Genomic DNA, 12,063 nt, shown 5'->3' with positions numbered 1-12,063 from the left:
AAAAATATAGCCATCACATAATAAACAGCTATTGTATATTACAGGGAATACATTTAGAGATACAGTAAAGCTGTAAAATAGTCATAGAAAAGTCAACAGCGATACCTCGAAATAACAAATATAACAAAGCACAGCTGGTTCTTTTCCAAGTGTGTGTCCAAGCAGTTTACTTCATTGACAGGTCCAAATTCTATTCTTGAGAAAGAAATATATTCTGAACAGCAGTCACAGCCCTAAATCATCCATATAGTCCAGTAAATTAGGATACCATTTTGGCTACCACACTGCAGAGAGAACATAGGAAATGTGTAAAGGGTTTCAAATGACTGCACCTACTAAAGGGATAGAGGTTTTCTGTTTCAAGCAGGGCCATCATTAGGGGGGGGGGGGGGCAAACTGGGCAATTGAACTCCGATACAGTTTAATTCTACGACAGAGCAGGGAGCACAGGACATCACGGTGCAGGTGGTGCGATGATTTCACTACATCGTGTCACTTGTGCCACTATTACAAGCCTTCGGCTGCTCTGCTCATCGTGGAGTGTAGTAAGGTGATTTATTCAGTGTCTGACAGGTAGTGTCCGCTCTTAGTGTCCGTTCAAAATCTTGCAAGGACATTAGCAGCAGACACTAGCTGAGTCCGTGACAGTTTTCATTCATTTAAATGGCGATCGGGTGCGTTCTTTTGCATTCCGTGCCTGTCCTTAGCTGTCCGTTTGTAAAGATGTCCGACTTTTCAATCAGATAAAAAAAACCTACATGTGGGGTTTTGCTGTCCGCTTGAAAAGTTGGACATCTTTACAAACGGACAGCCAAGGACAGGCACGGAGTGCAAAAGAACGCACCCGATCGCCATTTAAATGAATGAAAACTGTCACGGACACAGCTAGTGTCTGCTGCTAATGTCCGTGCGAGATTTTAAACGGACACTACCTGTCGGACAATGACGGTAGGGTGAACGCTCCCTAATAATAACAGATGAACTTTTAAAATAAAAATATTATATCCATCTATAATAAAAAAATAAACAAATAAATTAATATAAATAAATATAAATAAAAAAAATATAAAGTGAACAGGTAAATAAAATGTGATCCATACAAAAAAATGTGAAACTAATGTGCAAAAGTATGATACTAAATATAGAAGGAGGGCATATCTACTACGATATGAAACTAGAAGTGCAAAATGTGTACTAGTAACATTTTTTTTATTTAATGTGTTGTTATGTTTTATTTTGTTGTTATTACTAATTACAAAACTGCAAAAAATCCCCAAAAATTAGTTGAAAAATTATGTGAAAAAAATAGAAAAAACAAGTAAGTCCTATATATGAACTATATAAGCGTTCTTCTGTAAAACTAGGATTTCCGATGCCCTGTACAAATTATTCTGCAGGTGGAGGTTGCGGCATTTTATGGTACAGGTCATTGTTATTTTATGTGTATGGTATGCCTGAGACATGTTGGGCCACATATAAGAAAGTGGAACTTATGTAGATTCTATCTAGCCTATGAAAGTCGTATTCATCTTGTACATTACAGTAAGTCTGCTGATGTAACTCTGTCCACTTTTAGTATAATGACATTAGATTCAGGTTCTTTTGGGCATTATATGTATTGATGATTATACTTATTGCATCACAATTGATTTGTATGACATATGCATTCTGATATTAGTTCTCTGCATCATATTCACTATATATATATATATATATATATATATATAGTATGTGAATTTTGACACAATATACTTTATACACATTTATTTAATTTTATATTTCAGGATTTTCACTGTGTACTTTACCATGGTGTAATATAAATACTGTATTTGGATTGATGTGTGCGATAAATTGCGATAATTTGATTTTATTGCTTTTAAACATTTTTAATGAAATATTGAGGTTTACCGTAGAATTGTGGTTGGTGTGTTTTTTTTTTTTAAATTTTGGGTAGGCCATTCCTGATAGGTTTATATTCTATATAGGGGGAATGATTAGTATTTATACTTACCTAGTATATGAGTATATGAGTTTTTTCATATAGAGAAGTGCTGACCATCACTTGGGTGAGATACAGTAGAAACCTACTAGTTAGCTCCTCTATGCTAGAGACTTTGGAGTACATTTTATCTTAGGTGTTTAAGAAGCGAGGTTGAGGGGGAAAAGAGGTAGATAGTTGGGAAAGAATACAGTGCCAAGATAGTAACGTACTTAGATAAAAAATGTGTACAGTGACTAATGACATAGTCTCTCATCATAAAGCAGACACGTGAGAAAGAACAGTTTTTAGACATTGGGAAGGGGAATACAATACCCATGAAGCTTGTGCTGACTGTAGTTTAGTTCCTGTTCTCAGTAGCTGCTTTAGTCCATTTGACATGAGGTACACAAAGATGGTCTTTGGAGAGATGGTTTTGTAATGTATGGTTATTTGGCAGCCCGATCTAGTCTGCTGACTTCTTTATGACCTCTCTCATTAGCATAGTGTTAGTTACTGGATTTTAGGTTTTTGTTTTTTGTGCCATCATGTACTCAAACCACACGTATGGTAACAACGATCTTTCCACTAAGTTGCTCCGTCTGAACAGAACCTCTTGACTATGCTTATATAATCTAAACAATTGGATGCTAACCATTGGCCAGATGTACAGATGTACCTAATGTACCTAATACCTTGGCCACTTAGGGAAAGGACACATTTGGTTCTGCTATGGACAAGAGTGGAGATTTTTCATATTATTTTTACTTTCTTTAAGGTACAGTTGTTTCTTTAAATTGTTTACACACATTTTCATATTAGTAAGATGGAGGTACTAGAACCATGTCACATATCAGAGTTGTGAAATCTCACGCTGTGGTTCCTAAAATACAAGTTTGTAAGGTTGAGACTGGATGGTGACTGTTAGTGATCCCATCTACCTCCCCCATCTAACTACTTCAGCTGTTACTGTTGGGCCTGTTTGTTTAACCCCTTCTCACTGCAGCCATTTTTTATTTTTGTTTTTACTCCCCCCATCTAAAAACTAAAAGTTTTTTATTTTTCTAACCAAAGTGCTTTATCGAGGCTTATTTTTTGTAAGACAGATTGTACTTCATGGTGATGCAATTTAATATTTTCTATGATGTACTGGAAATATGCAAAAATATTCCGAATGAGGAGATTTAGAAAATAAATTATTTGCTACATTTTCTTGTGGGTTTTGTTTTTACGGTGTTTACTGTGCAGGCAAAGTGACATGTTTGCTATATTCTGTGGGTTGTTAAGATTGTGACTATGGTGAACAAATTTATACAGTTTTTGATATATTTTAACACTTTCAAAAAAATCGGAAATTTTGACACACAAACAGTATATTCCTCCTTTACTATCCCTTTACAGTATATTGCAGCATATTAAGAAATCCATCCACTTCTACTACAGGCTTCCTACAGTATATTAAGATAAGATAATCCTTTAATAGTCCCACAGTGGGAAAATTTCAGCATGTTACAGCAGCATAGTAATACAGATACAGGATAATACACAGTAATATAATACAGACGTAGACACACATATGCTGAGAAGAGAAGATATACTAGGAGTCTATAGCAGCTAAGGAACAGAAGAAGAAAGAAGGAAGACTTCATAGTCATAATCATTAGTTTTCTGTGCGGAGTGATCTTCGCTTGGACTGATGTAAATTATACAGCCTGATCGAGGTTGGAAGGAAGGACTTGCGATAGCGCTCCTTCTCACACTTGGGGTGAAGCAGACGGTCACTTACAGTGCTGCCAAGTGCCATCAAGGTCCCATACATGGGATGGGATTTGTTCTCCCGCATGGAGGTCACCACGGACAGTATCCTTCTGTCACCCACCACCTGATGAGGCCTACTATTGCAGAGTCATCAGAGTACTTCTGTAAGTAACAGCTGGATCAGTTGTGCCTAAAGTCAGCGGTTCCCCAGGACAGAGCTGGCCCTTCTGATTAGAGATGAGCGAACAGTGTTCTATCGAACACATGTTCGATCGGATATCAGGGTGTTCGCCATGTTCGAATCGAATCGAACACCGCGTGGTAAAGTGCGCCAAAATTCGATTCCCCTCCCACCTTCCCTGGCGCCTTTTTTGCACCAATAACAGCGCAGGGGAGGTGGGACAGGAACTACGACACCGGGGGCATTGAAAAAAATTGGAAAAAGTCATTGGCTGCCGAAATCAGGTGACCTCCATTTTAGACGAATAGTGGATTTCAAATCCGGGTCATATGAGAATGTGAACTTTGTGACTATGAGACAGGGATAGCTGTACAGGCAGGGATAGCTAGGGATAACCTTTATTTAGGGGGGAATGTTATTAAAAATAACTTTTTGGGGCTCTATCGGGTGTGTAATTGTGATTTTTGTGAGATAAGCTTTTTCCCATAGGGATGCATTGGCCAGCGCTGATTGGCCAGAGTACGGAACTCGACCAATCAGCGCTGGCTCTGCTGGAGGAGGCAGAGTCTAAGATCGCTCCACACCAGTCTCCATTCAGGTCCGACCTTAGACTCCGCCTCCTCCAGCAGAGCCAGCGCTGATTGGCCGAATTCCGTACTCTGGCCAATCAGCACTGGCTAATGCATTGTATTGGCGTGATGAAGCAGTGCTGAATGTGTGTGCTTAGCACACACATTCAGCTCTACTTCATCGGGCTAATAGAATGCATTGGCCAATCAGCGCTGGCCAATGCATTCTATTAGCTTGATGAAGCAGAGTGTGCACAAGGGTTCAAGCGCACCCTCGGCTCTGATGTAGCAGAGCCGAGGGTGCACTTGAACCCTTGTGCACCCTCGGCTCTGCTACATCAGAGCCGAGGGTGCGCTTGAACCCTTGTGCACACTCTGCTTCATCAAGCTAATAGAATGCATTGGCCAGCGCTGATTGGCCAATGCATTCTATTAGCCCGATGAAGTAGAGCTGAATGTGTGTGCTAAGCACACACATTCAGCACTGCTTCATCACGCCAATACAATGCATTAGCCAGTGCTGATTGGCCAGAGTACGGAATTCGGCCAATCAGCGCTGGCTCTGCTGGAGGAGGCGGAGTCTAAGGTCGGACCTGAATGGAGACTGGTGTGGAGCAATGTTAGACTCTGCCTCCTCCAGCAGAGCCAGCGCTGATTGGTCGAGTTCCGTACTCTGGCCAATCAGCGCTGGCCAATGCATTCTATTAGCCCGATGAAGTAGAGCTGAATGTGTGTGCTTAGCACACACATTCAGCTCTACTTCATCGGGCTAATAGAATGCATTGGCCAATCAGCGCTGGCCAATGCATTCTATTAGCGTGAACTGAGTTTGCACAGGGGTTCTAGTGCACCCTCGGCTCTGCTACATCAGATTGCTACATCTGATGTAGCAGTGCCGAGTGTGCATCAGATGTGTAGTTGAGCAAAACTGACTCAGCACTGCTAAGTCTCTGCATTCGCATAGGAATGCATTGGCCAGCCTTCGGCCAATCAGCGCTGGCTCTGCCGGAGGAGGCGGAGTCTAAGGTCGGACCTGAATGGAGACTGGTTTGGAGCGATCTTAGACTCCGCCTCCTCCAGCAGAGCCAGCGCTGATTGGTCGAGTTCCGTACTCTGGCCAATCAGCACTGGCCAATGCATTTCTATGGGGAAAAGTTAGCTTGCGAAAATCGCAAACTGACAGGGATTTCCATGAAATAAAGTGACTTTTATGCCCCCAGACATGCTTCCCCTGCTGTCCCAGTGTCATTCCAGGGTGTTGGTATCATTTCCTGGGGTGTCATAGTGGACTTGGTGACCCTCCAGACACGAATTTGGGTTTCCCCCTTAACGAGTTTATGTTCCCCATAGGCTATAATGGGGTTCGAAACCCATTCGAACACTCGAACAGTGAGCGGCTGTTCGAATCGAATTTCGAACCTCGAACATTGTAGTGTTCGCTCATCTCTACTTCTGATCAGCCTGTCAAGTCTATTTCTGTCCCCGGTTGATATACTGCTCCCCCAGCAGGCCACACCAAAAAAGATGGCTGAAGCAACCACAGAGTTGAAAAAGGCCCTAAGAAGTGGCCCCTGGACTCCGAAGGCCCTCAGTCTCCTGAGCAGATAGAGCCTGCTGTGGGCCTTTCTGTGCAGCACCTCCAGGTGATCAGCCCAGTCTAGTTTATTATTGAGGAGCACACACAGATTGTTATAGGTCCTGACTATCTCAATGCATGTCCCGTGGATCTCCACTGGGGTTGGAGCACCTCTCCGTTTACTAAAGTCCACCACCATCTCCTTGGTCTTCCCAGCATTAATCCTGAGGTGGTTCTGCTGGCACCATTCAACAAAGTCCCGGTTTACGTCTCTGTATTCCCTATCGTCGCCATCAGTGATGAGGCCTACTATTGCAGAGTCATCGGAGTACTTCTGTAAGTAACAGCTGGATCAGTTGTGCCTAAAGTCAGCGGTGTACAGTGTGAAGAGAAATGGGGCAAGAACTGTACCTTGTGGTGCCCCCGTACTACAGATCACAGTGTCAGACACACAGTCCCAGGCTCTCACATACTGAGGGCGGTTTGTGAAGTAGTCTAGGATCCAGTTGGACAGGTGATGGTCCACACCAACAGGTTCAGTTTCTCCCTCAGTAGCCCTGGCTGAATGGTGTTGAACGCACTGGAGAAATCAAAGAACATTCTCACAGTGTTCCCGGGTTTCTCGAGGTGAGAAAGAGCTCTGTGAAGAAGGTGGATGATGGTGTCATCTACCCCAATGCTCGGCCGATAGGCAAACTGGAGGTGGTCCAGAGCGGAGCTCACTAGGGGGCGTAGATGTGTTAGGACCAATCTCTCTAGGACCTTCATCAGGTGGGATGTCAGTGCTACAGGTCGGTAGTCATTGTAGCCCATCGGGTTGGGTTTCTTTTGGACTGGTATCACACAAGAAGTTTTCCACAGTTGAGGTACCACTCCCAGCTTTAGACTCATATTGTACATGTGCGTAATAATACCACACAGCTGGTCACCGCACATTTTAAGAACTCTTGTGCTTATCCCATCAGGTCCTCTGGCCTTGTCTGCTTTAAGCCTCTTTTTTTAATGTAGATTTTGAGCCCCACATAGAGCTCACAATGTACATTTTTTTCCCTATCAGTATGTCTTTGGAATACGGGATGGAAATCCATGCAAACATGGGGAGAACATACAAAATCCTTGCAGGTGGTTTTTTGCCCTTGGCGGAATTTGAACACCAGGACTCCAGCGCTGCAAGACTGCAGTGCTAATCACTGAGCCACCATGTGGCCCCCTGATCCATGGTTTGTTACTGGAGAAACACCTCCCCTTTCTAGTTGATACCGTGCTGTCCACACAGAAATTAATGTAGTCCGTTATGTATTGTGTGAGTCCCTCAATGTCACCTGGAAATGCGTTTTGAAACACTTCCCATAATGTTATGTTAAAACAATCTCTCAGAGTCTCGACACTTTCCTCTGACCAAATTTTCATGTACGGGTGTAAGTGGGTCGCAGATGTACCAGGTTGTGATCCGATCTGCCTAGGGGCGGTAGGGCAGATGAGTTATATGCATCCCTTACATTGGCAAAGAGCAAGTCCAGTGTTTTATTGTCTCTTGTGTGGCAGGTCACATACTGTGTGAAACCTGGTAGAGTGGATGCTGGAGAGGCATGGTTGAAGTCTCCAGACACCAGGAGGAGGACATGGGGGTGAGATGATTGCAGCTCGCTCACAACAGCATGCAGAATCTCACAGGCAGCGTCAGCTTTAGCAGAGGGGGGGACATATGCAGCTAGCACGATAACATGTGATAGTTCACTTGGCAGGTAATAAGGTCTCATGCTCACGGCTAGCAGTTCAACATCCTTTTCACACGATTGTTTCTTAACTACAATATGTCCTGGATTACACCATCTCTCATTAACAAATATTGCAAGCCCTCCTCCCGCTCTCCAGCGTCCTATCCGCACAAAGAAGTTTGAAGCCCACCAAGGAGACCCACCCACTGGCACACCCACTGGCACCCACACAGTATATTTGCCCCTTTACTGTCAACCACATAATATATTCAGAAATCCATTCACTTCTACTACAGGCTGCCTACAGTATATTACCCCCTTTACTGGCACCCTTACAGTATATTTTTACCTTTACTAGCCCCCGCATGGTATACTGATTCTTTTTTGGCCCGTATACAGTATTTTACCATTTTTTTGTCCCCCCTCCACATTCCATTCCCTCCTTTTTTGTCCCCCCCCACAAATAGTATTGCCCACCCTTTTATTGTCCACCACACAGTATGTTGCCCCGCTTTTTGCCCCCACAAAATATATTGCCCTCTTTTTCTGGCAGCCTCCTTCCCCCTCCCCTCTTCTATACTTCTGTATTACAACAGACTTAGTCTGATAAATAAGGAATAAACCATATTACAGTTTCCTATATTCATGTGTACTATTCATTTATGAATATATTGGGCATGCTGATAGAATTGTTATGATTTCACAGTAGGAAAGATTCCTGCATATTAGTAGATGTGTTCCTCGATTTCCAGTTGCTTACATGATGACAGCGAATACTAGCGAAGACTATCTTCCCTGGTTTACTGAACACTAGTGGCACAGAGAACCATGAGTCTTCTTCAAGAACATGTCTATATTTATAGCACATTGTGAGCGGGCCTTCCATTTATGAACCAACCTCACAGGAGAGGACAACAGCTGCGCTAAACTCTGTATAGCTGGGTCTATTTTCAGCGCAACAAAAAAAGTGAGAGAACCTTTTCCTAATTCCGTGCTTGAGATATGATGTGATGAAGTAAAGTGCTTTTATTTCATTGTATTACTGCTAAAATAGCATGTTATCAGAAACCGACCAATGAACATTATATAACATATATGTATATGGTATAATGTACTTATAGGGGCTCTATCATTGGGAAAAGTCATTTTTAGATAAGCACATCCTTGCGTAGCCTTTAGAAAGACTATTCCACACCTACCTTTTGTATGTAAATTGCCTCATCAGATTTTCAATAAGACTGTTTTTATTCATATGTTAATAAGCTTAGACCGTGCACTGGAGTGTCTGTGTGTACTGTCTGCTCTATGTGTATGTATAGCAGAGATGAGTCATCAGCACAGCAGCCTCTGCTATACATACACATATATACACATACACTGTCTAAGCTCATTAACATATGAATAAAAATGGACTTATTAAAAATCTACTGAGGCAATTTACATACAAAAGGTAGGTGTGGAATAGCCTTTCTAAAGGATGTGATTATCTAAAAATGACTTTTCCCTATGATAGAGCCCCTTTAAACTTTGAGGCTGCAGGTCAAATGCATTGATACAGACAACCTAAAGTAACTTCTGATATTCTAAGTAACCCATAATAATCCTTTGGATATCACAAAGGAAGGCAGGGGAGAAATGCTGTTAAAAGTGTTGTGGTCAGATATTATATTAATAAGAAATTCTATATAATTTTACATATGTGGCCTTTCCTTGGCCTTTTTTATATTTCATGGTAATTTTTGCCTTTTTGGCATTTTTAACACAGTAATTTTGCCTCTTTGTCACACAACATGCTGTGGCTTAGGTTCCTTCCTGGTGTTTTCCTATTGATTTCATAATATGAAAAAATGCAAGAAAACCTGCAGAAAAAATTCCATGTGAATAAAAATCTCAAAGGTCAAAAAATGGCATAAATATGTGAAGAAATATAGATGTTTTATATTAAAGGGGGGCTTCTGGTTGGTAAATAAAGGTTAGCAGAGAATAAGTAAACATTAATGCTTCCCCTAGAATAAATTATGAAAAATTAGACATCTTCTTATTGCTGTGACTCATATAAAAGCACGCACTAGTGTAAATAAGAACAAATCATAATGCATAGAGATGAGCGAGTAGTATTCGATACTACTAGCTATTCGCAGTAAATATTCGATTCAGAACCAGCGTTGATTGGCCGAATGCTATACAGTGTATAGCATTCGGCAAATCGACGCTGGTTCCGCAGCAGGTTCGTCCTTGCTAGGAGTAGGCAGCTTGCTGTTACAAGGGAGCTGACTTTATCTCATAGGAATGAATTGAGCAGCGTTGATTGGCCAGTGTACAGCATTCGGCCAATCAACACTGGTTCTGCCGGAGGCTCGTCTGTGAGGAGGTGGAGTCTAAAATCGGACCACAATGGAGACTGCTGTAGTCCGATCTTAGACTCCACCTTCTCACAGACGAGCCTCCGGCAGAACCAGCGTTGATTGGCCGAATGCTGTGCACTGGCCAATCAACGCTGGTCAGTTCATTCCTATGACAAAAAAGTAAGCTCCCTCGAAACAGCAAGCTGCCAACTCTCCCTACTAGCAAGGACGAGCCTGCTGCAGAACCAGCGTTGATTTGCCGCAGGCTCGTCTTTGCTAGTCAGGAGAGCTGACAGCTTGCTGTTACAAGGGAGCTTACTTTTTATCAGCGCAACTGCAAGCGCTGTGAAGTTAAAGCAAACGGACCCCATAGACTATAATAGGTCTGTGCGCTTTAACTGCACAGCGCTCCTCCTAAACATTCTCCTCCTGCTATTTGTGGACTTGGTAACTCTCCTTTAGTCGAATAGTGGTTTCCCCTGAAACGAGCATTTTTTCCCATAGACTATAATGGGATTCGATATTCGATCGAGTAGTCGAATATTGAGGCTCTACTCGAAACGAATCTCGAATACAGACCTGCAGGGTGTCGGGTCTGTATTTGCATTGTGAAGGGTAGACTGGTGTATGAGCGCGCACGCAGGGCCGGCGGCATCTCGCCGCTTGGCTTTGCATATGTGAACCCGCCCACCAATGACGAAACAAAGCCGGAAGACAGAAGGTTTTAGAGGAACGAAGACGGGTGAGTATGCGACGTGGGAGTACCCCTTTAAGAACTGCGATAGGAGTGGGCTCCGATTGCAGGTATTACCACCAGGTCTCAGATGTATGATTCTCTTGGACGCTATATTTGAATACTCAACTTGCACTGCAGTAGCATGGTGGATGTTGGGAAAGAGTTAAACAATCCCCATTGAATCTGGTTCCTCATACTCTAGGCCTTATACAAGGAATTAAACGCTAGCTTAGGGTCCTGTGGTCAGCTGAGTAACTCAACTTCAACTACAGTAATGGGAAATGGTGGTCCTGATGGTAAACCTTGACCTCCTTATTGGTTGTAGCCCTGTGTAATGTCAACTAGAACATTACATTATGGCCAGAATTAATAGATGATCAGCTTAGCGTATACTCGGCCTACCGCTTCAGATTCTAGTATGGTCTGCCTTCCAGTACATGTATAATTTGTTGCCATTTTTACCATCTGACAGTGGGGAAGAGAAACACTTCAGAGAAAGTAGCGTGTAATTTATTGGTGATTAAGTAAGCAAAGCTGAAATGCTGGTTTTCTCAGCCATGAATTTTAATTTGTTTTAATTATGTTTTTATCTTATTTAGTTCACATCTTGTAAATGACACCTATTAAATAGAGTAAAGTCTCCACTTATATGATCACAATATATGCTGTTACCTTGTTTGCTTTATTACATGTTTACCTATGACTTTGTTTTTGAGCCGTCAGATATTTAATTAGGCGGAATATATCATTATGTGAACACTTGCTTGCCTCTTCGCGTCTGCAGTAAGTAAACAAGGGAGAGGTTGTTTTTTTCCATGTGGTTAGGAATTATATCTGCTCAAGGAAGATATTTATAGCCGAGTCTAGGAAGGCTTTTCAATGTGCGATCTAAAGCCAACCTTCCACAATGATACAAGAATGTTACATTTTGTAATATAGTTGGATATATGTCAAATATATCCTAAAGTTCTTCCGTCTTTCTCAAGATTTCTGCTTTTTACAAGTGATACAGTATAGAATTAATAATGATAGTTTGCTACAATGGTGTCAGCTCTAAGCTAGATACACTAAGGCGAGCCACAGCCAAAAAATGCTGCGGAAAAGACTCTGGCGAAGCGCCTCGTGTTTTTTTGTAGTGTTTTTCACAGTGTTTTCCTCTGTGGACTTTCTACCCCCATTTTACCTATATGGAAATCGCCAGT

General features: G+C 42.2%; 1 protein-coding gene across 3 annotated transcripts in view; it reads right to left on the bottom strand.

The window, feature by feature from the left end:
* TXLNB (taxilin beta) overlaps window positions 1-12,063 on the bottom strand; it is a 98,621-nt gene that overhangs the window by 71,120 nt on the left and 15,438 nt on the right. The window contains exon 1 of one of the 3 annotated variants that reach the window (XM_075267882.1): window positions 106-125. The exons of the other annotated variants lie outside the window; for them this stretch is intronic. The gene's annotated coding sequence lies outside the window, so the exon portion shown is untranslated. Of the gene's footprint in view, window positions 1-105; window positions 126-12,063 lie in introns of those variants that run through there. 3 annotated transcript variants of the gene reach the window in all.

Source organism: Leptodactylus fuscus, chromosome 3 (assembly GCF_031893055.1).
Source record: "Leptodactylus fuscus isolate aLepFus1 chromosome 3, aLepFus1.hap2, whole genome shotgun sequence".
NCBI classification, from domain to species: domain Eukaryota; kingdom Metazoa; phylum Chordata; class Amphibia; order Anura; family Leptodactylidae; genus Leptodactylus; species Leptodactylus fuscus.
Note: the sequence above shows the minus strand (reverse complement) of the source record. Positions and strands in the feature narration are given on the sequence as shown.